The sequence below is a fragment of the Pogoniulus pusillus genome, chromosome 25 (genome assembly GCF_015220805.1).
Source record: "Pogoniulus pusillus isolate bPogPus1 chromosome 25, bPogPus1.pri, whole genome shotgun sequence".
Classification (NCBI taxonomy): Eukaryota; Metazoa; Chordata; class Aves; order Piciformes; family Lybiidae; genus Pogoniulus; species Pogoniulus pusillus.
Window position 1 is genome coordinate 5593408 of NC_087288.1, and position 27821 is coordinate 5621228.

The 27821-nt window shown below is 44.4% G+C and overlaps 2 long non-coding RNA genes across 2 annotated transcripts in view; both read left to right on the forward strand.

Annotated features, from left to right (window-relative positions):
- LOC135186419 (uncharacterized) overlaps positions 1-8045 on the forward strand; it is a 60610-nt gene extending 52565 nt beyond the window's left edge. Inside the window, exons 3-4 of the long non-coding RNA XR_010306844.1 lie at positions 7488-7596; positions 7901-8045. This is a non-coding gene — a long non-coding RNA (uncharacterized LOC135186419). The remainder of the gene's footprint in view (positions 1-7487; positions 7597-7900) is intronic.
- A 900-nt stretch (positions 8046-8945) lies between these two features.
- LOC135186421 (uncharacterized) lies at positions 8946-22217 on the forward strand. Its single transcript, XR_010306846.1, has 2 exons — positions 8946-8990; positions 22138-22217. It is a non-coding gene; the product is annotated as an uncharacterized LOC135186421 (long non-coding RNA).
- The last annotated feature ends 5604 nt before the right edge of the window (positions 22218-27821 follow it).

A 27821-nucleotide genomic window follows, 5' to 3' on the forward strand; every position in this document is an offset into this window, starting at 1 on the left:
TGCTGCTGCAAAACCGACAACAATCAGCTTTGGGTTTTTTCAAACCTGCCAGCCCAAGCTGTTCGTTGTGCTTAGGGACATGGTTTAGTGTTGACCCTTCAGTGGTGGGTCAAGGGTTAGACTGGTTGATCTTAAAAGTCACAAAATCACAGAACTTTAGAGTTTGGAAGGGACCTTCAGAGATCATCCAGTCCAACCCTGCTGCCAAGGCAGGATCCTCTAAGGTAGTTTACACAGGAGCACATCCAGGTGGATTTTGAATGTCTCGAGAGAAGGAGACTCCACAAGCACTCTGGGCAGCCTGTTCCAGTGCTCCATCACCCTAATTGTAAAAAAAGTTTCTTCTCATGCTGAAGTGAAACTATCTCTGTTCCAGTTTGTATCCGTTGCTCTTTGTCCTGTTGCTGCTGATCACCAAAAAGAGATTGGCTCCATCCACTCGACACCCACCCCTCAGATATATGTACACATTGATAAGTTCTCCTCTCAGTCTTCTCCAGACTAAACAGCCTCAGAGCTCTCTGTCTCTCCTCATAGGGGAGATGCTCAAGTTTCTCAGTCATCCTTGTGGCTTTCTACTGGACTCTCTCCAGCAGATCCCTGTCTCTCTTGAACTAGGCAGCCCAAAACTGGACACAGCATTCCGGGTGCAGTCTCACCAAGGCAGGGTAGAAGGAGAAAAGTACTTTCCTAGACCTACTGCCCCCACTCTTCTTGATGCACCCCAGGATGCCATTGAGTCTCTTGTCCACAAGGGCACACTGCTATCCCATGGAGAGCTTGCTGTCCGCTAGGACTCGGAGGTCTTTCTCCACAGAGCTGCTTTCCAGCAGGGCAGCCCCCAACTTGTACTGGTGCCGGTTGTTATTCCTCCCCAACCAGATGTATTCTGGGACTCTGCAAAGTCTGCAGGCTCAGGCTGGAAAAGAGTAGAGACTGCACATGCTGGACAAAGATGACTACTGAATTTACTGTAGCTGAGCAAGAGTTGGCCTAAACTGTTGTGGACTTTTTTTTTTTAAAACTACATTGGCTGGTGGTTATTTTGCAAAATACAGAAAATGTCTTTATTTTGGAGGTCATAAACAAGAGTGGTTTGGGCTTTTTCCTTATTAAAAGAATTTTCTGTCATACTGGATTTTAAATAGCTGTTGGTATATGGACTGGCCCAAGAGCCTATCTGAGTCAGATGCTAGGGGGAATTAAATGTAAAGCTTGGAGACTTTTTAATCTCAGTATTGCTGTTCTCTTTTTATTATTCTTTTTTCAAGGTTAGAGGAAAAAAACCCAAAGCATCTGTACCATGCCTTCATATGAATGTTTGTTTGCTTGAATGATTTCTATAATAAAAATCCATAGAGAAATGAAAATGTGTTCAGTTTGCAGCAGGAGAAATGGCAAAATTTGTCACATGTGTCATTAAAAACGAGTGGTTCTTCTGGCTGTGGGGTTGACCTCCTGAATTATGCTGTAAAGACTTCACAGCCTCTCAAAATTTTGCCTCTGGGAAGATGCAGAGAAAGTATCACTCTAATTTTTTTTCCCTCCCCCCCCTCCCTCCATTTATCTATTTCCACTCTGATTAATACAGTCTGAGGCTGTCCTGCCTGTTTTTAGGCAACATTGGTTAACTCATTCTGAATGACTTTTCAGGTTCATATTTATATCCAGAAACAGCTATAGTTTAAAAAAAATAAGCAGCACTCAGTGCTATTTCAGAAGTTGAAGTGGTGTCTTGAGAATGAAATGAATGTTAGGTAGCTTGCTGCAAGCTGCTTGGGTCAGACTTAAAGCAAGCCAGCAAAAGTTAGCTATGCTGATGCATCCTGACTGACGAGCTCTTCTCATGCACATGGAAATCAGAGCATGGCCCTTCTCAGATGGCACTGACATTTATTGATGTTGTAGGAATCAAAGCAGTGGCTACATTGATACAGAATAGAATCAAAAGGGTTGGAAGAGACCTCCAGGATCATCCAGTCCAGCCTATCACTCAGCTAATCAATTAGACCATGGCACTAAATGCCTCGTCTGGTCTTTTCTTGAATACTTCCAGGCCCCTCACCAGTTTTGTCACCCTCCTCTGGATGTGTTCCAGTATCTCAATCTCTCCTGAATTGAGGAGCCCAGAACTGGACACAGTGCTCAAGGTGTGGACTGACCAGTGCTGAAAGACTGGGTACAGTCTTTACCTTAAGAGTTAAATCAAAAGGTCACAGGGAGGTGAGTGTTTGATGAGCTGGTAATGTAGTGAGGGATGGTCTTTAGCCCAGCTGCAGCATTTCCATGCTGCTCTGAATCAACACCAGGCACAGAAATGACAGGAATAGAGCAGGGGAAGAAGGGGAATTGTCAGGGGTTTTGTTGAAGGTCTGCAAGGTTCTGAGTTAATAGTTCAGCTGGAGAAACTTAAAGGCATGAACCTGAGGCCTTAGAAAATACAGCATGAAATATATATACTCCATGTACTGCTAGTGGCTGTACTCCTACAGAATTAATGTAGTGAATTCTTGTTGCTCAGTCTTGATCACATTGACTAACTCAAGGTGTTAAAAATGAACTCTTGGGGATGAAAGAAGAAATGACACCTTGTTTACAGCTGAGGGATGAGGCTGGGTGCAGAGCTGGTACAGCAGAGGTTTGTCACTGCATTGTGGGATGTTCCACAGAGTGCCTCTGATGTTTACTGTCTAAGGACTTAATTTTACTACAGCAACTGTGTTATTTTCTATCACTCCTCTTATTTGCTCTCGTAAAGGTCAGTATTTCTTCACTGGAAATCCCATATCACCTCTGTGCTTGTTGTAGCTTTTATGAAGGTGCAATGTAAGAGGAATATAGCATCATAGAATTGTCATCCAACTCCAACCTCCCTGCTGTGGACAGGGACATCTCATGCTAGATCAAGTTGCTCAGAGCCACATCCAGGTTGACCTTGAACCCCCCTCAGGAATGGGACTTCCACTAGATCTCTGGGCAACCTGTTCCTGTCTTACTACCCTCATGGTGAAGAACTTCTTCCTAACAACCAATCTCACTCTACCCACTTCTAGTATCACTCCATTCCCCCTAGTCCTATCATTACCTGATATCCTAAAAGTTCCTCTCCTGATTTCCTATAGGTCCTCTTCAGATACTGGAAGGCCACAATAAGGTCTCCTCAGAGCCTTCTCTTCTCCAGACTGAACAGCCCTAACTGTCTCACTGTCTCTGTAAGAGAAGAGCTTCAGCTCTCTGGTCATACTTGTGGCCCTTCTCTGGACATGCTCCAGCACATCCATATCCTTCTACATCTGCACTCTTAGGGACTTCCTTGGCAGCTATAGATTTGGGGCAGGCTGTAAGGAAAAAAAACTTCCATTGTCTCCATTAGACCAATTCCAGTTCCCTTTGACATCAGTGGGAATCTTGATGGTTGTCCAAGAGGGGGAAAAAAAGCAGCTGCTACTGGAAATTAAACAGCACGTGAAACTACTAATTTTTAAATCCTGCAATCTGCTCATTAAAAAACACAGTTTGGAAGGAAGGAAAACCAATAATTATTTTGCTTGAATAGCTGTAAGAGTTCTCAGCCTGAACATTTTTCCTTACAGATCCTTTGAAATGGAGCTGATGTAATTAGTGGGAATATTACTCAAAAATGCATTTACATGTCAAACTATGTTAGTAGACATTCAGTGAAACAAGTTCAAGTTTGATGGTTTATCCTGTGGTGCTCTTCAAAGAAATATTCACCACCTTTCCACTGTGGGAGTGCAAATTATTGTTCCAGAATATATTATTATACTGCACTGCTATAACAGTACTCAGTGTACTGTAAATGATTGGGAAAATACTTCTCTACACAACAGGAATAGCACCACGGTTTTAATTAAGTGATCCATTTCAGAAGAATGTGGATTTCAGCCGGATAATAGCCCCTATCAGCAAGACAAATGCTAATTCATGGGCAGGAAATTATAGAAAATAAGCATCCAGGCAAAGTGGTAAACCATTAGCTAGTGGCAGTGCTCGTGTCGTTGACATCACTGCTGTTGTGTCTAACATTTCACCTAGAAATAAGAATATTACAAGCAAGAGGCAGCAGTGGCAAGTGCCAGTGCTGGAGTAGATGACTTCTAATAGATTCCTCTTTAGTTGGCCTTGAATTCCATGGCTTTTAGTCCTGAGGCAGCCTGAAACTGCTCTGCTGTTATCATGGATTCAGTTGAAATTGCTGTTGTTATCCATACAATGGTGTAGTCATGCCAGCTTCAAAAATTAAAGCTTCAAAAATTGGCTGAAGGAAAGTATTATGGGGCTTGAAGTTCAGATTGCAACATGGAAGGCTTCCTGTTCTGGTTGCTGCTTCTGGATTCTGGGTTCTTGGCTGTTGGTCTTTTCTGCTGGGATGGTAAGGGAACAAGGAGGGATGCAAGAGTGGTTTTCTGGCTTGGTATTTGGGCTTGCTTGCTTCTGCTTCTCTGCTCTGTGCTTTTCCTGCTAATAGGCTCAAGTAATTATTCATTTGATACTATGCTCATCTGATTTTGATCACTACACTCTATCCTTCTTTCACTCTTGTTGCAGTTCTGAATCTTTGAGTGTTACTTTTCCCTAACTTCTGTGTTGGGAAAATAGGCAGATCAATCTGTTGGTTCAGTTGCACCTGTTTTGCTCTGGTTCACACCATTACAGCTGTGCAATCCTACACCAGCAAAACATTTTAGACAAATATGAATGCCTAAAGCTGTATATATTCTTCCTTGACTTGCTGTGCAACGGTGGTGAGTTTGCCAAGGAGAGGTTATTATGAAGCAGCATACCAAGCTTGGGAGACAATCTAGGTGCAGACTGAAAGAAATGGAGTAGTGTTAAACCAGTGAGAGAAAAAAATGTAATCACAGTCATCATGCACATATTAGCATGAGGGTAGTCTTTTGATCATAGAGGGACGCTAGAGTCTGGAAAGGAAATGTGATACCAGCAGCAGTAATCACACATTCTTTTGTGATATAAGCCAGCAGTGTGCCCAGGTGGCCAAGAAGGCTACCAGCATCCCGGCTTGGATCAGCAATAATGTGCCCAGCAGGACCAAGGTAGTGATTGTGCCCTTGTATTTAGCAGTGGTGAGGCCACAGCTTGAGGAGTGAGTTCAGTTTTGCTCACTTGAATCAGTATTCCTGTGAGTTGGTGCTGCCTGAAAGTTTCTGGAGGACTTGGTGTGCGTAAAGGTAGCCAAGATTTTCCTTAGCCTGTCAGACCACCGCTGATGCTCATATTTAGAGATGCTCTCTTTTTGTATAAGGAGCCTCATCCTGGCTTGCTTCACTTGAGTGCTTCTGAGCTCTATTTATGGTTTACTATAAATATTTGCACATAAATTTGCTGGATAGCAACAGTAAAAGAGATGAACTCTGGTGATTGCCATCAGCTCCCCATAAAAGCTGTTGGGCTGGGTTTGTTTTTGGTTTTTTTTTTTTTTTTGCCTTGTTTTGTTTTCCTTTCAATTTTAGTGATGGAGATTTGAGTCATCTTGAGAACCCTGAAATAACAGAGTATTTTTGTTATCTTCCACAGAAAATTATTTACGTGAATGAAGGGTTCTTTAACAGACACTTCTATGAAAAGCTCTAAGTCAAACCCCAAAGCCTAGAAATGACTTCAAAATACTTTCACATTTCAAATAGATTCCAATTTGGCAGTGAATGTAACCAACCACATTTCCAACGGTACCAAACAGCTTCAGCTCTGCTTCCTTACTCAAATGAAGCTGTGCTTATTTTACATGTACTTTAATATGTTTCTCAGGCTTATTATAGAAAGGTTTAACTGTCTTTTGGTTTTTTTGGTGGTGGTAGTTTAGTTTGGGTTCTGTTGTTAGGTTTTGGTTTTTTTTTTCCAGGGACACCCTTTGAAAACTGAAGCAATGTTTGAGTTATTTCACATGGAATTGTGGCCCTGATCAGTGCTGTTTTTGTTTTTCCTCTAGTAATTAAACTATGGATTTAATTAAACTGTGAATGGAATTAAAGGAGAATTTATTACAGAAGCTTGTGGCACAGCTGCTAAGTGCTTCTTGATGCAAGAGTAGTCCTTTTCTTGTTTGCTCTTGAAGCTGGTCTTCTGCCAAGCCTGCTCTCAGGTGTAGGTCTGACATCCAGATTCTGAACAGCATTCTTCTCTTCCAAAACATGATTAACTTTGACCACTGATGCCACAGCAAAGCATAACCAGCTGTGGAGCTGCTGCAGACAAACTGTTTTCATTACCAGTTTACATGACTTGGTCAGACTGTGATGGAAGCTCTTAGGTAGCAAACTCAAGGTCTGAAGAACTATTTTCTGACTTACAGCTACCTGAAAGGACATTGTGGAGAGATTGGTGCTGGTCTCTTCTCATAGGTAACTACTGCTAGAACAAGAGAGAATGGCCTCAGACTGCAACTGGGTAGGTTTAGACTGGACCTTAGGAAAAAAAATTCCATGGAAGGAGTGGTCAGGCACTGGAGTGAGCTGCCCAGGATGGTGGTTGATCACCAGCCCAGGATGCATTTGAAAGTTGTTTGGATTTGCTGTTTGGGGATATGGTTTGGGGTGAATCTCGTAGAGTAGGGTTATCAGTTGGATTTGGTGATGCTAACTCCAATCTGAATGTTTCTGTGATTCTAGAAGTTTTACTATAAAACTGACAAGTGACAGGTGATTTTTGTCTTATATCTGTGGGAGACCAGTGTTTAGCATTCGTTACTTCAAGGCAGTTGTCTTGAACTGAAGAATCTAGAAGAAAAATCTGTCAAGTGTTGAAGTGGGTTAAATTCATCATTGGCTGTGGCACAGAGTGCAGCCTGCCCTGAAAGCCTGGTCACTGGACACACAGGGCATAGAAATGCGAGAGGGATTCATCAGTGCCTAAGCTTCATAAAATTCTCAGTTAATTAATTGATCTCAGGTTGGCTAGAATCATATTATCCAGAATCTCTTTATTATAGAATCATAGAACAGTTTGGATTGGAAAGGACCTCCAAAGGTCCCCAGAGGAGGTTTAGGTTGGAAATAACAAGAAACTTGTTTTCTGAAAGGGTTATCAAAGCCTGGCACAGGCTCCCCAGGGAGGTGGTTGAATCTCAATTCCTGAAGGTATTTCCAAGAGTCAGAGATGTGGTGCTGGGGGGACATGTTTTGGCTCCAGTCTTGGTAGAGTTAGAAAGTGGTTGGATCTGATGATCCTCAAGATCTTTTCCAACCAAAATGTTTCTCTGGTTCTTTAAATACAGTGTGTGACAAGACTGTGTGAGTGTTGGATGGACATATAACATCTGGACTGATACTGCAGTGAGTTTTGATGCCATGTCAGTGATCAACAGTCTAGATCTGAGGGGTTTATGGTTGGGTATTCCTCTGTGTTTGTTTGCAATAGATTGGGAGTGGGACACTTGTTTGCTTGTATTCCCCTCACCCCTACAATCATTCTTAATTGTTTGTGCTGGTATGTTCTGTTTCTCATAGAGATTGAGACTGCAAAAGAAGACACTTGTAATAAGTTATCCCACACAGAGACTAAAGAACCAAATCCTTCATGGAATCAAGAGATGAAACTGAAAGTTTGATCCTGCAGGTACAACACATGGCTGGAGGGTATTTATAAAGGGGTTAGAAGCATGCCAGAGGGGACAGGATCTGGAGGTTTCAAGGCTGTTGTCGATTCTGTTACCTGCATTTCAGGAGCTTGATTGAATAGCAGCAAAGTCTGTTCACTTCTCAGGATCAGACTGGACTTTTGAGTTTGTTTCCCATTAATTTCGTAAGGCCTAACCAGACTTGCAGCAGATCAGCAAATACAATCTAACGTTTAGAGAAGAGACCTAAAGCAGAGTCTGTTAAACTTTTCTGACTGAAAATTACTGGTTTGCAACTTGTAGGTTGAAGACTCTCTTTTGGAGTTGTGTTTTTCTATGTTGTGTGACCTACCCATATTTCCTAAGAAGCCCTCACTGCCTCATGTGGGCTCTTCCCAGAAGTGCCTCTGTGAAAATGATGAGTGAAACCAATGAAGGTTAGCTGGGTCAGATAAGCTTGAAGTGATGAATGTTTGAGATCATGATGTGCCTCACACAGACCTCGCTTGCAGCTGAGAATCTGGGCCAACAGTAATGAGATGAAGTGACTAATGGTGAAGATTAAGGATCTAGTGGGATTTTCAAACTCATTATGTTGTCTACTGCTGCTTTACCTACCTTTACAAATCAAGCCCTGCTCCTCAGATTTGCATTTAGGTGCCTAACAGCCGTGGAAATCAATGGAGTCTGAATATGAGTATGGATAACAAGAGAGGTCCACTCCTGGACCTTCTATCCCCCAGTTACAGTTATTAAAACCATACAACTTAAGAATACAAACAGTTGCCTGAATGAATGCAAAGCATTGATGTGAGTGAGTTTAGGCTACATGAGGCAGCTGGCTTAAGCCCATGAGGTGCTAAAGGAAGCCGAAATGCTGAACTCCAGCACATCGATTTGTACCAGTGACAGAGGAAGCTGGGGCCGACAGCTGCCCAGCTGCCCTATCCTCTCCTGTTCCACTGGGTGCTTACTCTTGCCATGGCAGAGAGCAGGTTTCCACCTTGGCTTAACTCAGCAAACAGTGCAGAAGTTGTGCTTCCTAAATCTGTCTTTAGCTTCTTGCATTTCTGAATGCTGAGACATGCTGAATGCTTTCACTTGCTAAAGGCAGTCCAGGCTGAGTTTTCAAACTAAGAGTTAGAAACCAGTCATAAACACAGAGTTTTCCAAACATTTGGCCTTCCCATAGTGCAGCTCGGTGTGAGGTAACACAAAGGAAAGGTGGATTTCTGCTCTGGCTAGGTGCTGATTCGTAACAGGTTATTATTTTCTGAGGGAGTTGGTGCAGTATTTTGGTTTGTGCAGCATAATAGGAAGGCAAAGTAATTTCCAGGCTTTCCTTATTAGGTGAAAACAACCACTGGATGTCTGGCTGGTTTGATTAAAAGAGGTAAGACAATCTGCAGCACAAACCCCCTGGTGGTGTTGGTTGCACAATGTCATGACAACACTGAAGGAAAAATAAATGCTTACAGTAGAGACTAAGGAATTTTACTTCATAATGATTTTACTTCATTGACTTTTTAAATTAAATGATGATTCTCAGGAGTTGGTACTGGGACCAGTGCTGCACATTTTTGTCAATGATGTGGATAGTGGCATAGAGGCACCCTCAACAAGTCTGCAGGTGACACCAAACTGTGTGGTTTGGTGGAGGGACACACTGGAGGGAAAAGATCTGTTCAAAGTGACTTGGACAGGCTTGACAAGTGGGCCCTAGAAACCTCATGAAATTCAACAAGGCCAAATGCAAGGTCCTGCACCTGGGTTAGGGCAATTCCAAGCACAAATCCAGGATGGGTGAGGAGTGGCTCGAGGAGGAGCACTCTTAAGAAGAAGGACTTGGGGCAGTCAGTTGATAGTCTGGCATCCATCTGTAATGGTTAAGTATGAGCACGAGATGCTATTTTGAAAATGAATATAGTTTATTAATGTTGTTATTCAGAAACTCACTGCCAACCAGTATTTTTAAAAGTAATTGGTTCTTCACATGGTCATGAACATAACTAGCAACAATATAACAAACATTAAACCTGAAACTGGAAAGAGATTCTGTTGTGGTAGGCCTGATAGGCCCAGAATAGGCTTGTACATGTCTTGCCTTGCCTGGGCATGCTTTTCTGCTCCACCAGAGAGGCAAGCGCTGGAAAGAGGACACAAAAGAATCTGAAGCCGCTGTGCCTGGCCTGCCCTGGGTCCTGTGGTGTGAGGTACACACACTCAGCTTGTGCCTGCCAGGAGCATCTGCACATAAATACAGGGCTGTGAGAATGGAATGCTGAACAAAAGCATACACTGATCTTTAGCTGTAGGGAGATAGCACTGCTATCTGATGAGGCTAATGGCTTTGGCACTGCATCTTCTTAACATCTTCTGGTTCCTTTCTGAGCTTCTTAGGAAAGAGAAAGCAAGCATCTGATTTCACATCTTTCAGGAGGGCAGTATATTGATTTCTTTTTCCTTAGAGTTTCTTCTCACAGCTTTAGGGCAGCTGATCAAAGCACTGGTGAAAGCAGAATCTTTCTGCATTCCTTACCTATCTCTTGGCACCGTTTGCTAACCAAACCAACATCAGTAAATGCTTGCATGTTACTCTGTGTGTGTGTATATATATATAATATATTATTTAAAAACCTAACTTTTGGTGACTGTCATAAATGACCAAGAAATGTCTAAGTCAAGCCCTTTTTATTACTTGCTCTTCTCAGGTGAAGTTGTGTGGAGAGCTTATCTGTTCAAGGATTGGAACAGGCTGCCCAGGGAGGTGGTGGAGTCACCATCTCTGGAGGTGTTTAAGGGATGCATGGATGTGCTGCTGAAGGACCTGGTTTAGTGATAGTGTTTTAGCTGTGATGGAGGGATTGTGAGATCCAGGGGAGTGGTTGGTCTGGATAATCTCAGAAGTCTCTTCCAACCTCAACAATCCTACAATTCTATGTGTTCAGGGAATGTGTTATCAAAGATTATTGAGCAGAACATCTTTCAAATGTCAGTAAAGATGTACAATAAAATCCAAGTCCTCATTGAGAGTTTGAAAAACAATGAGCAGTAAAACTGCAATGGCCAAAAGCTACCTGAATTACTCAGAAGGACCTTGCTGTGTTCTGATCAGTAATTAGGGAAGGTTAAGAGAAGATTTTTCTGTGTGCAGCTTTACACTAGGTCCCTATACTGCTTGAAGAAATGTAGATTGATGTGGACATGCTTAGTTAAGAAAGGCTGCTCCTTAATTGAACAGAGTTCTACTGAAAGCCTGTCTTTATTGGAGATAAGGAGTGCCACAGACTTGTTTGAAGCAATTCAGCTTATCCAGTTTAAAGTTTAACAGAAGCAAATTACAGAGTGGATGGCCTTTTTCAGCCCTGAACTACAAACATGGAAGCAGACTCTCCATGGCTGCCAAAGCTCTGACCACAGAATCATAGAATCAACTAGGTTCATAGTGGTGTCTGCAAACTCTGCCCTCCTTCTGCAGGCAATCTCTGCTGCTTTTGGTGAATGCACACAGTGGGGACAGATGAATTCCTTGTGAACCTGAGGTGTGACTCAGTACCAGGAGGGACTAAGCTGCAGTTGTAAAGCCATGCTGTAAACATTTCAATGTCATGCCTCCTCCTAATGAGGACAGAGTGCAAATCCTGTGCTGCTCTACCCCTGCCTCTTGCCCCTTGGACACTGTTGCAGGATGGAGCTTCCTGTATTCCAGCGATGGGCACCACTGTATTTCCCAGTGAGCTGGGATCTCCAGGGGGAACTTAGAGCTGCCTTCCAATGCTTGAAGGCATTCCACATGAAAGCTGCAGAGGGACTTCTCATATGAATGGCTAGAGACAGAAAAATGGAGAATCTAACTGGGAAAGTTGGACGAAGCCTTGAGTAGCTGAGTTTAGTTGAGAAGTGTCTCTGCCTGTGATGGAGAGGTTGGAGCAGATGGTCTCTGAGGTCTCTTCCAACCTGAGTCATTCTGTGATTCTTTTGACATGGACTGTTGGATTGTAGGAGGATTTCAGGTGATTTCTGTATGTCACGAGATTCAGACAGTGAATAAAAAAGAGAGTGTTAATGACACAATTAAAAAGAAACAAAGGAGAAAGCTGAAAGGATAGAAATCTAGGCAGCAAAATAAGTCATCTGCTTAGGGGCAAACAGGAGGAAGCAGGATGATGGTTAGGGAGGTGAGTATAATTGTTGTCTCTTTGTTGGTTTGGTTTTACTAACATTGCAGAGATGAAATTAAGTTTGAATAGACTGACAGAGAGCCTTTAGAGATGGGAGAGGTTAAAAAAACCCAGAGAAAGTTAGTGCAAATGTGGAGAAAAGGGTACATTTGTCTATGAAAAGCAGACACCAGAACTGAAAGTTAACCCCTCACATAGAAGTAAAAATCATTGCTGGGTGTTTGTTTGCTTTTGAGGCAACTAATGAAGTGCTGTGGAGCATGAAAAAGAGCTGCTGGTGGAGAGGGGAGAAATGTAGGCAGGAGTCAGTAGGGCTAATGACCGAAGAAACTGCAGAGAGAGGAAACAAAACATATTTGTGAGTAGAAGAGACAGGCTGAGATATGATACGGGGAACTCTGAAAGAAGTGATTGGTGCAGGCACAGAGCTTCCCAGGAAGTGCTCAGCAGCTGTGTGAGGGATGGAGGCAGCAGCAACCGATGAGAAATGAAGCAGGGCCTGGGGCCTCAGTGTATGTTTAGGGGTTGTGTGATAAATTGCCTTCATTTGTCCCACCATCCCATCGAGCAAAGGGCAGCACAGCCATTTTCTCTTGCTGTTAACTCTGCATTTCTCATCGGGCTGTCTCGGAGGAAGTAAGTCACTCTGGCTTCTGCACAGAACCGACCCATCAAATGTCATCAGCATCATCCCCTTCCCACTAAGACCCCTAACAATTCTTGGTGAGAAATTACCAAGTGGCCCTTTCTTCCAAACCAGAGGTCTTTCTTGTTGTTTTGTGATCTCTACAACGAGGTAATTTCAGATATACAACTTATTGCCTGTACATCTCTTCCCAGATTATCTAAGGCCCTGTGCATAGTGGGCTTTCTGACAGCTCTAGAGCAACTGTTATGTTTTGTCTTTCTTGATGGTCTCAGCCTGTATATGAAGTCAGGGTAATTCAACAAGCAAGCCTGGCCCAGGCAGCTGCTTACCAAAAGCTTCGTACCTCCTGTTACATCTTTGTGTTTGCAGCCTGACTTCTCACAGCAGCAGAAAGCTGAGTGCTGCAGAGCATCAGGCACTCAGCTCGAAGGACAAATACTAGTTTTTCCCTGCGTGGTCACTAACGAACCTGTGTAACACTGAGGAGCACTTCTCCACAGAGGTGCCTTTAACGTAGTGTCACATTGCACTAGCTTCATACAAAGGCTTGCCCTTGGTGTGCACATCAACCCTCAGCTGACAGCAGCACTCCATAATGCGCAGCCGCTCCAGCAGCATGGTCAGATGGAAAACAACATAAAAACACTCAAAGTTACTGGACCACTAACCTCAAAGTATTGTTTGAAATATACTAAAAAGCCTGAAGTCTCAATGTCTGTTTGTCCGGAAAAAGGAAGATGTAGGCATCCTGGGCATTCCAGCCAGGCTGAGGTCCGGGAGTTTCCAAGGCGTTGTCTGTTGATTTGCATCCCTGAGCTTTCAGCCAAGCACCGAGTCTGAGTCCCGGAGGTTAACAAAGACAATCTTTATCTTTGTTGATTAGGGAGAGACGACGCAGTCTTTATCTTTCTTGAGGAACAAGAGAGGATTTAGACTCTCACAACATTAGAGCTGCTTTTCAGTGTCTGAAGGGATCCTACAGGAAGGCTGCAGAGGGACTTTTCCTGAGGCAGTCCAGAGACAGGATAAGAGGGAATGTTTTGAAGCTGAGGGAGCAGTGTCTTGAGGTTTTCTAGAGCAAAACCAGCCTTCCTCTGAGACCCAGCTCAGGCTCTGCTTCCAGCTTTTGCTCCAAGAGTCATGTCTGCAGACTTGAGCTACTGATGTGAATTAAGATGCCTTTCTAAGATGAAACATGGATTTCCATCCTTAAGATTGAAATAGTTTGGGTTTGTGGGTTATTTTTGTTTATTTTGTTTTAAAGCACCATCAGATGTCTATGATTTTTATGTCCAAATCCCTTTTGGCAGTGTTCCAGAATATACATTTTGAAGAAGGTTTCATAGGCCTTGGTTGTTTATAAATATCTGAAGGATGGATGGCAATCTCTTTTCAGTGGTGCCCAGTGACAGAAGAGACACTTCTTTACTGTGAGGGTGTTGGAGCCCTGGAGCAGGCTGCCCAGAGAGGATGTGGAGTCTTTCTCTGGAGGCTTTCAAGACCCATCTGGATGTGTTTCTGTGTGACCTGCCTTAGGTGATCCTGCTTTAGCAGGAGTGTCAGACAGGATGATCTCCAGAGGTCCTTTCCAACTCCTAACATTCTGTGATGATTCTATGCTAAATTTTCCATTGTGTTCCTGCTGCAAGCTGTGTGAGGGAAGGCCATAGCAGCAATGCAGCTGTGGCAGGTCAATACTTCAAGTCTTGCTGGTTTTATCATACAGCAACTGTGGTATTTTCACTTATTTATGTGCAGCTGTAAAGGAATAGTTTTAAAATACATTAATAACAAAAAGGAAAATCAGAAGATTGTTTCAATTAGAACAGGCCTTTAAGATATGAGGGCTAATGGGTTTAAACTGGCAGAGGGGAAATTTAAATGAGATGTTAGGAAGAAGTTCTTTACATTGAGTGTGGTGAAGCAGATTACTCAGGGAGGTTGTGGCTGCTCCCTCCCTGGAGATGCTCAAAGCCAGGTTGGATGAGGCCTTGAGAGACCTGTTCTAGTGGGAGGTGTCCCTGCCTATGGCGGGGGGGTGGAATTGCATGGTCTTTGAGGTCCCTTCCAACCTAAACCGTTCTATGACTATTCTATGATCATCACATCCAGCCGCCAATAATTTGGTTTTATGCTGTGTTGCCACCTAAGGTACAGAGAGAGTTTGAGCTCTTCTCGGCTATATGGAGAATGTTTTTATACAACATGTTTAGAGAATGATTTTCTTTTACATTGCTATGTGGGGCAGTAGGTTGAGAAGGGCTGAAAACAAACCAAACATCTCTCATGCTTTCTAAACCATCCAGAAAACTGCAGGTCTGCTACTGGAGACAGACAAAAATGTGTGCATGAAGATTTCTGCTGCACTCTGTTGTGCTTCCTCACGTTGATGTGACATGCCATTCTATATTCTGTCTGACTGGATACAGCATGCCCATATGTAAACAATATCCCAGGGTTAGGAACACTTTCAGGTGTTGAAAGTTGAGGATTTTGGAGGTTGTTTGTTTATTCTGGTTTTATTAAAACCTGGTGACTCCAAGAAATATTTTTTTGTTGTCATTTAAGTAAGCATAAGGAATAATAGAGCAGTCCAGAGGAGACAATTCCCTACCTTCTGTCACTAGAGAAAGTTTGTAGTATCTCCCAGAGCTGTGATGGTTTCATTTTGAACACAGCTTGAGATAGGACTTTGGAGGCTTTGTACCTGCTGGAACACAGTGACTAGAACCAAGGGCTCTGCAGATGGAATGAACTTCTAAAGGACAGAACAAGCCCCAATGAGCACTGCAAAAGAACAAACCTTCAGCCCTTCCTCCCTTCCCTGGGGCCTTACTGCTCTGATATTTTCTGCTTCTTGTTGCTAGAATGGAGCTGAGGCACTTCATGGCATTGTGTCTGTGATGCCAATCCTCCAGTTTTCAGATGATGCTGAGATGAGCAATGCATCACCCATCTGCTGAGATGTTTATGTAGCTCCTGGAAGGCAGAGCCAGACAGCAGCTGCAGCTCAAGGATGTGCTTAGGACTGTGTCTTGGCCATGCACTTTGGAAAAACAACTTTGCATAATCTTATCTGCCTTCTTCCTCCTCCTTCCTTTTGGGGTTCTGCTCCAGGTTTAAAAGCTGTGCAGCAGATGAGCTTGATATATGAAAGACTTTAACAATACCCAGCTGGTGGTGTCCTCAGAGCTTCATCTGTAGGTGGAAGCTGCGTCTGACTGATGGAAACATGCTTACGACTTTAGACATTTTGTTAATAGCTTCATAAACACAAGGTGAGGGGAAAAGGTTTCATTTCTCTTATCTGACTTTTATTGATGGATTTGGGAACAGCTATAGTAAATGACAACAGAAGTTTGTATCTAAAGGAAAGATCCTATAGTCTCCTTTGAAGCCTCTCAGCAAAATGAAATCCAGGAAGGTACTTCAATGCACATCTGAACTCATCCTTGTTGACAGAATTGATTTGCAACAGTAAGTCTATTGTGTTTCCTAGTTCCAGAAACTTGCAAGTAAAAAGAGGTAAGGGAGAACTTCAATATGGCAAAGTGCAAGGTTCTGCACCTAGGTTGGGGCAATCCTTGATATCAATAAATGCTGGGAGATGATGAAATGGAGACCAGCCCTTCAGAAAAGGACTTGGGAATACTGGTGGATTTGAGAAGCTGGATATGAGCCAACAATGTGCACTTGCAGTCCAGAAAGCAAATCACACCCTGGGACTGCATCAAAAGCTGTGTGGCCAGCAGATGGAGAGAAGGCTTCTGCCACTCTTCTCTACTGAGATCTCATCTGGAGTGCTGTGTCCAGCTATGGGGCCCTCAGCACAAGAAAGACCGGGACCTCCTAGGGTGGGTTCAGAGGAGGCCACAAGGATGATCAGTGGGCTGGAGCACCTCTGCTGTGAAGACAGGCCTTAAACATCTCCAGGGAGGGGGCATCCACAACCTCCCTGGGCAACCTGTGCCAGCATATCAGCACCCTTGCTGCAGAGAATTTCTTCCTAATTTCCAGTTTGTGAGAGAAACTGGAAGCCTTGGTCACTGTGGTCCCTCCACCTCCAAATATTCTCTCCTCCACAGTCACCAGATGGGATGCAAACCACCTCTAATATAAAAGTGTCCTTGGAAATTTTGAACAAATGGATTCTAAAAAAAGGGAAATCACCGATTTGGCATGAGAAGAACACAAAGATAAGGATGAGGAGTGGGTTATAACTGACATAAATTCAGAATGTGGCACTCAAGAGTATCTCAGTGACAGAACAAGAGGGGACAGCCTCAAGCTGCAGCAAGGCAGGCCTAGGCTGGATGTTAGGAAGAAGTTCTTCACAGCAGGAGTGATTGGCATTGGAATGGGCTGCCCGGGGAGGTGGTGGAGTCACCATCCCTGGAGGTGTTTGAAAGGAAACTGAATGAGGCCCTTAGTGCTGTGGTTTAGTTTCTTAGGTGTTAAGTGATAGGTTGGACTTGATGATCTTAGAGGTCTTTTCCAACCTGGTTAATTTTGTGATTCTGTGAAAACAAGCTGCTCTGGCAGTTCCATTAGGCAAGAGACTGTCACAGGTGACTTTCCCCTATGAAAATGTAATGGTGGTTTCTCATGGACATATCTGCATTGGGCATTCCCCTCTGGAACTCTCTGCAAACTAGTTTGTGGCATTCTGAGTCACTGCATGGAGAATATGAGCACTGAAATTCAGGAAGGGATTGAAAAAGTAATAGAAGTGTGTGGAAAGAAGTGGCTTTTTCTGAAAAGAAAAGGGCTTTGCATATTGATAGCTTTGGAATGGAACAATAAAAAATTCATGGTGGTGTGCCTTGAACTAAGTGCCTGCCTGGACTAAACCAAAGAGGAAACTGGAGCTGAGGACACTGCTTACAACTGAAGCAGTTTGCTCTTGGATTTGCTGCTAACAGAGACTTAATTGTCTCTGCTGCACTTACTTTAAAGTTCTGTGGTGAATGTTCTGTTATCAGAACGCTCAAATTAATTACACCCCCTCCTGCCTCTCTCCCAATGAAAGTAAAGAATGCAAAAGAGAAAATTACTGTGTGGTTGCAAAGTGAGGATCTCTACAAGGTATGCATCTGCTCTCCACAACTCCCTGAAAGGAGGTTGGAGACAGCTAGGGGTTGGTCTCCTTAATAGCAAGTGATAGGGCAAAAGGAAATGGCTTCGAGTTGCAGTGGGGGAGGATTAGGTTGGACATCAGAAGAAGCTTCTTCACTGAAAGGGTTCTCAAAGCCTGGAACAGGCTGCCCAGCTGAAACCCCATCCCCGGGGCTGCTTCAAAGAGGCAAAGATGTGGTGCTAAGGGCCATGGTTTAGCTCCAGCCTTGGCAGAGCTAGAGAATGGTTGGACTCAATGATCTTAGAGGGCTTTTCCAACCTGAACGTATCTGTGATTACGTAATTTGTAGATTTACAATGGCACATCCTGATTCCTCTTGCCCTGTATCTGTGACATGGAATATATGAATGCAGAGTTTGGGCGTGTTCTTCAGAAGGCTTGAAGCCAGGCATGCTCTGGGGCTCATGAAACACCCCAGGGATATGTCAGTGAAATAAGCTGAAGTTTAGCAAATGGCCTTTGTGCTGTGGCATTGGTGGCTGAGGCCTGCAAGCCAGCACAACTCCTGGGCACACAGCAAAAGATACGTTCAAGGAACTGAGAATTGACTAAAACATGTTGAGTGACCCAGAAACACTTAGCAAAATGTTTCACACAAGGTCACAGAACGTTAGGGATTGGAAGGGACCTCCAGAGATCATCCAGTCCAATCCCACCACAGAGTCACCTAGGGCAGGTCACACAGGAGTGCATCCAGGTGGGTTTTGAAAGTTGACAGCGACTCCACAACCTCTCTGGGCAGCCTACTCCAGGAGTCTGTTGCTCTTGAAGTAAAGAAGTTTCCCCTTAAGACCAAGTGGAATATCTTGTGTTTCAGCTTGTACCTGTTGCTGCTTGTCCTATCACTGGGCACCATCCAAAAGAGCCTGGCACCTTCTTCTTGACACCCACCTCTCAGATACTTATAGACATTGATCAGATGCCCTCTCAGCCTTCTCCTCTCCAGACTAAACAGTCCCAGGTCTCTCAGCCTTTCTTCATAGCAGAGATGTTCCAGTCCCCCAGCCACCCTCATAGCCTCCTTTGGATTCTCTCCAGTAGATCCCTGCCTCTCTTGAACTGGGGATCCCCAGAATGGCCACAGTATTGCAGGTGTGGTCTCAGCAGGGCAGAGTGGAGGGGCAGGAAAACCTCCCTAGACCTGCTCAGTTGCTCTCATGAAATTTTCAGTTGTCTTTCACCATGTGCAGGCATTTTGTGAATTCTGGCCTGAACAAGCTGGAGATGTTGGCTTGCTGTGTAATTCATTCATGGGAAGGAGTCACTCCTAACATTTAACAGTGCATGGGCAGCTTAGAGCTAGCTGAAGAGTATCCAGGCTAAGGGAATTGCAAAGGCAGTTTAGGGAGACAAGAGGCAATTACCTGAACTGGAATTTGGCCAGGAGATAGGAACCAAGACTGCAGTGCTTATTAGACCCAATGAGTAATGAAGGGCTGTCTTTTACTGCCAGACAGTAATGGATGCTCTTCATCTTGGAATGGCTTGAGATGATCCACTTTTTCTGGCAAGAGATGAATGACTGACACTGTCAGTAACTGTGAACTACTCATTGGATAAAGCCATTCGTATGCCTAGTGGGCTTCTCTCTGCAGACTCATTTTCCTCTGTAAAAGCAGAAAGAAGCACACAAAGAGCACTGTGCTTGATTTGCTGGATGAGCAGCCAAATTCTTTGTTGACAAAAGCCTATCAGTGACTGCAAAGTATAACTGAAAATGGGCAAAAGGAGAGTTTCATCTTGTTCTGCAGGATATTTCAAATGATTATATTGAATCATGGAATCATAGAATCAAGCAGGTTGGAAGAGACCTCCAACATCATCCAGTCCAACCTAACACCCAGCTCTATCTGATCAACTAGACCATGGCACTAAGTGACTCATCTAGTCTTTTTTTTTTAACATCTCCAGGGATGGTGACTCCACCACCTCCCTGGGCAGCCCATTCCAGTGTCAGTGACTCCCTCTGGGAAGAATTTCCTCCTAACATCCAGTCTAGACCTCCCCCAGAATAACTTGTGTCTCCTTGTTCTGTTGCTGCTTGCCTGGCGGAAGAGACCAACCTCCATCTGTCTCCCTTCAGGCAGCGATGAGGTCACTCCTGAGCCTCCTCTCACAAAGTCACAGCATGGTAAGGTTGAAAGGATTAGACATCAGCTAGTCCAACCTTCCTGATAGAGCAAGGTCACCCAGAGTAAATCACACAGGAACACATACAGGTGGGTTTGGAATGCCTCCAGAGATGGAGACTCCACAACCTCTCTGGACAGCCTGTTCTGGTGCTCTGCCACCGTCAAGTGAAGAAGTTTTGCCTTCTGTTTATGTGGAACCTCCTGGGTTCCATATTGTGTCCTTTGCTTCTTGTGAAGTCATTGCTCTGCTGGGATGTTGCTCTGGGTGTTCTATTCATCAGAAGATATCCCACAGTTCCTCTAAACACCCCATTACTGTTATATATGTATGTATGCATAGATGATGATGCTGCTGAAATCATGGTGGGTCTGCATAAGAGTTTAAAAAGAAAAATTATCAAGCTTGTGAATCCTGCTTTTGAGCACATTTGTTTAACTCACAGGTTTACCTAATCTTTCAGGTTCTTCAGCCTCCTTTATATTAAAATTCCTTAAAAGAAAGCTCTTGCCTGAGGCATAATATAGAGCTACTGGGGTTTATTTATTTTTTTCCCCATTCATTCACTTATTTCTTTTAAGTAGAGATGAAACAGAATAATTTCAAAGGCTCACTTCTCAGAGGAGCGTCAGGACCCAGCTGACTTCCAGGAATTTGTTAGGAGACTGTGAGCAATCCAAACGAACATTTCCTGTGTGCGTTGTGCCTCCCCATGAAGTGTTACAGTAACTCCTGAAGTTTGCCTGGAGAGCCAGTGTGGGCTTTGTTGGTAATCTAAAGATTAGAAATCTTGGTTTCTATTCCAGCTCAATTTCTCCCTCCCTTTATCTCTTTTCTCTCTCAGAGTTTGCTGCTCTTGTTTAATTAGACTGCCAGTTTATAGTGGAATTCTTTGTGAGAGTCTCAGCACTGTATAGAATATACTCCAAGTACTTCCAAACAACTTGAAATGACAAATTTCACCACGACTCTCATTCAGCAAAACACTTGACAGCATGCTTCAATTTTAGCCACAAATGCCACTTTTGATTCTTATTGAGACCATGTTTAAAGACTGGGTTGGAAACACCTGCTGCAGTGCTTTGTAGTGAAATATATGCTAAGGCAAAGCTGCTCAGAAATGATTTATAAATACAGCTTAGTTCCTTCTAGCTCTGCCCTTCTTCTGTGTCAGATTGACAGGCTTATGAGGAGCTCAAAGCTCTGCTTCGAATCAGACTTGAGAAACCTAAACAAAAATGAATGAGATTTTGTTGTTGTTCCCCCCCCCCCCCCCCCCCGAAAAGTCAATAAAGTTTTTCCTTCCCGTAAACAGATGGCCATGGGAGATGCATCTAGCTGCAGTGGATGGCACTAGCCTGCAGGAAGACCTCAGGGACATGGAGGGATAGGGTCACTCCATCTTCAGTCAGCTAGACCATTAGTGCCTCGTACTCAGTGTTTGAAAGTTGAGGTTATCCTTTAATATGCAATCTGAAAGTAAAGTTCTGATGATTTTCCTGGGTTTATTATTCCATTTTTAATCATATCCTAGGCTGCATTCAGAGGAGTGTAGGCTGCAGAGCAATAGAGGGAATTCTGCCCCTTGACTCTGCCCTGAAGAGATGCCACTTCAAAAACTCTGTCTAGTTCTGGTGTCCCCAGCATAAGAAGGGCACAGAGCTGTTAGATTCCAGAGGTGGCCATAAAGATGATCTAAGAGCCGGAGCACCCCTGCTGTGAGGACAGGCTGAGGGAGCTCAGGGTGTTCAGCCTGGAGTAGAGAAGAATCCAGGGAGACCTTAGAGCTGCCTTCCAATGCCTGAAGGGATCCTGCAGGAAAGCTGCAGAGGGACTTTTGCTGAGGGTGTCTGGAGACAGGACAAGGGGCAATGGTTTGAAGCTGAGTGAGAAAAGGGTTAGACTGGATCGGAGGAGGAAGTCCTTCAGTAGCAGGACGGCAGTGAGACTGTGGAATAGGCTGCCCAGGAAGTGTGGATGTCTCCTGCCTGGGGGTGTTCAAAGCCAGGTTGGATGCCTTGAGCAGCTGAATCTAGTCGAGAGGTGTCCCAGTGCATGGCAGAGAGGTTGGAGGAGATGATCTCTGAGGTGCCTTCCAACCTGAGCCATTCTAGGATTCTATGACTTTAAGCATAGATGGAACACCTAGCTAGTCACAAAAACAAGGAAAGAAATAGGAAGCCTGTTTGGCAGCTGACAAAGGACTGACCTCTCAATGTATCTAAAGAAGGCTCCTTCAAGGAGAAGAAAGCCCTCTGCAGAATTTCAATCAAGTGAATGACAAGCTTGGCATTTCGTTTGAAGAAAGCTTCAGCTTGTGTGTGTACTCCACTCCTGCTCAGCTGCTGTTTGAGCAGTGAGTAGCACTAGCACTGTACATCAGTGAGTGTAAACTCCCAAAGCAATAATCCCCTTTGCACTTCTGTCTTTCCTTTCACCCCAGGATTTTGTGATACTGTGCAAGACCCCTTGGAAGCCTCTGAAGAAAGCAATAGCAATGAAACTCGAGCTGCCTTTTCCTAATGGTGAATAGCAGAGCTGGGAGGACAATGTGGAGTTCTGACCTGTGGCCACCTCTTTTAAGCACTTAGAGCTTGATCTAAAACCTGTTAAAGCCAGTGCTGTAGTTTCATTCTCCCACTGCTTTCAATAGTCTTTGTTTGGCTAATCGAAGTGAATGGGAAATCACTGAGCTGAATCTGAACCTTTTAGATGTAGCCCAACCTTCCTTTCCCTCCAACACTGCTTACAGGCTGCCAGTCTCAGCACTTTCCCTGACCAGTCAACCAGCTATAGCTTGAGGTCTTTTCAACGTAAAGTAATTTTTGCTTGTTTGTTGGGTTTCCCCCCTCACCTTCCAACTATCAATTTTGTCTTTAAGGTTTTTGCTTTATCTGGAGTGAAGCTCCTTTCTTCACAACTTTCTTTAGATGCAGGATGCCATCAGGAAGTTGAGTTAAATTCTATTGCAGCATTTCAGAAATGAATGCTGCTTATTCAAGAAAACCCATTTCAGCCAGCTAAGTGAAAATAAATAGAAAGATATGCATTATTTACAGGACAGCATGTGAGGAGTTAGGCTGCATGCACAAACAGCAGCTGGAAAAGCAGCAAATGCTGCTAGGAGAATGGCTGGTGGGGCAGGTAGCTTGGTTCTCAGGCTCATATGCTGTTTGTTTGTATGCTTTTTCTTCCACAATAACATCACCCCCAAAGTTCCCTCTGAGGAGGTATAGACACTGACATTGGCTTCCTTTAGCAGTAAGAAATGGCCTCAAGTTGCACCAGGGGAGGTTTAGGTTGGATGTTAGGAGGAACTTCTTTCATGAAGGGGTTCTCAAAGACTGGGACGGCCTGCCCAGGGAGGTGGTTGAATCTCCATCGCTGGAGGTGTTTACAAGAGGCAGAGATGTGGTGCTGAGGGGCATGGTTTGGCATCAGACTTGGTAGAGTTAGACAGTGGAGGTTGGACTCAATCATCTTAAAGGTCTTCTCCAACCAAAATGATTCTGATTCTGTCATTCCATGACATTGACTTGTGTCCTCTTTTGACATTGAAATTAGTGCTGAAGTGTCAGAGGTTCCACTGAGAATGAAATTCAGTTTCCTAGCTAACTCCAAATGGAGCTCTGCTTCTCCTCCCTTCCTACTCTGAGTTCTTCATTTTTAATGCAATTATTCCTGATTTATGCTGCTAAATGAGAAGGTGTTTTCTAAACCAGCAAACATCAGACACCTGGGTTTTCTTAATTGCCAAAATGAGTTGCTCACTCATGCCTGCTTCATATGTGATGAAATTACTTTAATGCCCAGGTTTGCATTCAGGAGGAGGAGGGTGCTGGTGTCAGCTGAAGTGATTTATCAGGGTGCTGCTGTGCAGAGCTGTGTGGATTCTCTCATTCTGCTGGAGAATCCACACAGCCTTTTGTTGGCATCTTTAGCAGCCAGCACCTGTGTGCCTTCCTTGGATGTGCTTCTGACCTGGCTCCAGTGGGTCCCTCAGCACTCTCATTGTGGCTGTGTTTGGACAGTTCTGATTTACTCAGCACCCTGATCTACATTAGACATTTTAGGTTTGGGACAGGTGGAAGAATTTCTGCCACACTGAAGGCACAGTGAGTAGAAGAAACTTACTGAATGCCTTCCATTGCAAGGTCTATCATATTCATCTTAACCCTTGTCCTCCCTTGCATTGGAGTGGTGCAGCTTGCAGGGACCATTGTAAGAAGGTTTGTAGTTGCTCTGTTTGGAAGATGAGGAGGACTGAGTCCTACAGGCACATTCTGTATGCTCAAAACTCTTTTGTCCTTCCTAGAAGAGGGCCTAATTAAACCAGTATTTCAGTCTTATGTCATAGACTTGTAGAATGCTTTAGGTTGGAGTGGACCTTAAAAATCATCCAGTTCCAACTCCCCTACCATGTGCAGGGTCATCTTCCACTAGGCCGGGTTGCTCAGGGCTTCATCAAACCTGACTTTGAACACATCTAGAAAGGGGATATCCACAACCTCCCAGTTTCACAGACTTCCACTATCTTTAGTTTTGTTGATATACTTAGAATTAGTATAAAATTAGACAGAGGTTCTTCATCCCACTTACTGTACATCTGGTGCAATAATTCCTTTCTGTGCAACCACAAAGTAGAAAGAACTTCTCTCTTGCCAATCCTTGCCCTTCTGGTCCCATTTCACTGCCATCAGGAGTTTATTGAGGGCAGCTAAGTTGTATCACCAAAACTACTTCAAGACACACTTGGGAAAGGGCACATATTAGGCATAACCATCACAGACCTCACTTTGTCTGTGGTTGAGTGTAGGATTTTGTAAGCAGACTCATCACATGCTAAGGCTGATGCTGTTCACTGGCACGTGTGCTGTGCACATGGCAGTGGTTTAGTCAAAAGGCCAAGCCTGGCTTCTTGTTGAGAACAACTCCTGCTGCTCCGCAAGGTGGAGGGGTGACTGTCAGGACAGTGCCTTTGGAAAAGGCTATGAATGCTGGTAAATAAGAAATCAAAATCACCTTTCAAAACAACCCCCTGAAAGTAAGTAGGGGCCAACTGGAGTCTCTTTTCCCAAGGAAGAGGAGGCAGAACAAGCTGCACCAGGAAAAGTTTAGTTTGGACATGAGGAACAAAGTCTTCCCTGAAGGGAATGTCAGGGCCTAGCCTAGGCTGGCCAGGGCAGTGCTGGAGTTCCCATCCCTGGAGGGGTTTCAAAGCCATGGACATGTGTGCTGAGAGGCATGGTTTAGCGGTGACCCTGCAGTGCTGAGTCAAAGGTTGGACTCTGTAGTCTTGAAGGTCTTTTCCAACCCAAACATTTTTTTGTGTGTGTGGTAAAGACTGAATCTGTCTTCTGACAGAGACATAGACACCATCAGTGTTGAAGGTCAGATTTTCCTTTTCAGTGCTGAAGGTCCATTATTTCCCTTACTTGGCTGTTACTTTCAGCTTTTGCTTTAGCTCTCATAAGATGGCTTAGGTTGGAAGAGACCTTAATGAGTTCCAGTCCACCTGCTATGGACAGGCACACGTCCCACAGGACCAGGTTGGCCATGATTTGTAAACACTGCCTCTTCTGTCACACTTGGCCATGTTTCTGTGTTGGAAAAGTGGGGCAGGGGACAATGTTTGTTTTGGCTTACAGGCCCTTACTGCAGGCTTTATGTCATGAAAGAAGTCCTCTCATTTTGCTGTGGCCTTGCCTTAAGCCAGATGATTGATTTTGTACAAATTAGTATTTAGCAACTAGAGCACCTCCCCTATGGGGATAGGCTAAGACAATTGGGGCAGTTCAGCCTGGAGGAGAGAAGGCTGCAAGAAGACCTCTGCGCAGCCTTCCAATACCTGACAGGGGCTACAGGAGAGTCGGGGAGGGACCTTTTACAAGAGCTTTTGGTGACAGGATGAGATGCAATAATTTTGAGCTGAAAGAGTGGAGATTGAGACTGGAGATTAGGAAGAAATTCTTTACAGTGAGGGTGGCGAGACACTGGAACAGGTTGCCCAAGGAGGTAGTGGATACCTCATCCCTGAAGGTGTTCAAAGCCAGGTTGGATGAGGCATTGAGCAACCTGACCTAGTAGGAGGTGTCCCTCCCCATAGCAGGGGGCAGGAACTAGACAATCTTTAAGGCCCCTTTCAACCCAAACCATTCTAGGATTCCATATTTAGTTCTATTCTTGTTATTTTCATTAAAGTTGTCTCAGTTTTCTCCAATCCATCACTCTCTCTCAATTTTTCCTCTTGCCCCTGAGGAAAGGAGAGGGGTTCATAGAGAGCTGCTTTCATTTGTCCAGTGGCCAGCCCAGCCCTAGCCCTTGACAACTGCTAAAGAAATAGAAGTGATGTATTATTACTTCCCTTCTTCCTTTTGTATTTGTCTGTTGGAGGTATCAATGAATAGCAATTTCTGGACAAATTAAATGTTAATATGTTCTCATTACAACTGTCAAGGAAAGTAACACTGATTTAATAACACCTGATGGTTCACTGATAAAACTCACTGATCCAGCTCATAAAAGCCCAAAAACCTCACGCTGAGGTGCTTGCTCAGAATACATTAACATGGATTCTGTGTTACAAAACCCAACCAGGCAGGGTTGTGAGCTGCTGCATTAAGAGCTTAAAGAGTATCTTGGTGCAGGTTCTCTATCATTGCACTTCAGAGATCATTTTAAGAAGAAATGCCTGCTTGGAAAAGTGTTGCCTATTAAATTGAGTTTAGCTGCTAAATTCTGTTGAAATCAAGGGAGAAGATTGCCATTAGCTGTATTAGATGGGAGAGGGAGGGCTGGAGGTGGAAAGAATTCTCAGTGCAGAGACACAGCAAAGTGTTTGGGCACTTGGTGCCGAGGAAGTTCTTTACAGAGAGAGTGATTGGCATTGGAATGGGCTGCCTAGGGAGGTGGTGGAGTTGCCATCCCTGGAGGTGTTCAAGGAAAGACTGAATGGGGCACTTAGTGCCATGGTCTAGTTGATTGGATAAGGCTGGGTGCTAGGTTGGACTGGATGATCTTGGAGGTCTCTTCCAACCTGCTTGAATCTAGGATTCTTGTTAGTCGTTTGCTTATTTTTAAAAGGCATCTGCAAGAGCAGGGCTTGTCGTGTGTCCTCATCACCTTCCACAAGACTGTGATTTGTGACTGCAGAATGCTTTGAGCTTGCAACATATCCCATCAACTTCTTAAAAATGACCTTCTGTAAGCTGAGTGGCTGTGTAAAGGGTGGGAGATTGACATACTGGAGTCCTAGGAATGATCAGGCTGTGAGACACAAATGCACTGGTGAGGCTACACCTCAAACCCTGGGTTCTATTCTGGTCCACTCACTCCAAGGACATTGAGGGGCTGGAGCATGTCCAGAGAAGGGCTACAAAGCTGGTGGCCTGGGAGTCCTGGTGGCTAACAGGGTACAGCAATGTGCCCACTGGCCAAGATGGCCAGTGGCATCCTGGGGAGGATTAGAATGGTTGCGATTAGTAGGTTGAGGGAGATTCTCCTGTCCCTCTCCTCTGCCCTGGTGAGACTGCATCTGGAATATTGTGTCCAGTTCTGGGCCCTTCAGTTCAAGAAAGACCTCAGGGCACTGATTAAGAGTCCAGCATAGAGCCACAAAGATGCTGAGAGCAGTGGAACATCTCCCTGTGAGGAAAGGCTGAGGGAGCTGGGGCTCTTAAGCTTGAAGCAGTGGAGCCCGAGGGGTGCCCTCATTCATGTTGATCAAGATGTGCAGGGCAGTGTTGGGAAGACAGAGCCAGGCTCTGCTCAGGAATGTCCAATTACAGGACAAGGGCAGTGGGTGCAAGCTGGAGCAGAGGAGGTTCCATGGGAACGGAGGGGAAAAACATTTTCATTGTGAGGGTGCCAGAGCCCTGGAGTGAGCTGTCCAGAGAGGTCCTGGAACCTCCTCTGCCCAGCAATCCAGGCTGTCCAGATCTCACTGGATGGCAGCACAGCCTGGTGGGGTGTCAGCCACTCCTCCTAGTTCTGTACTATCCATGACCTGGCTGAGGGTCCACTCTGTCCCTTACTCAACTAATTTCTCATACATGAGTCACGATCAGCAACACTTCAACCTATGACTGGGTTAAAACAGCATCTGAAGAGCTCTGCCCTGACTTTGCA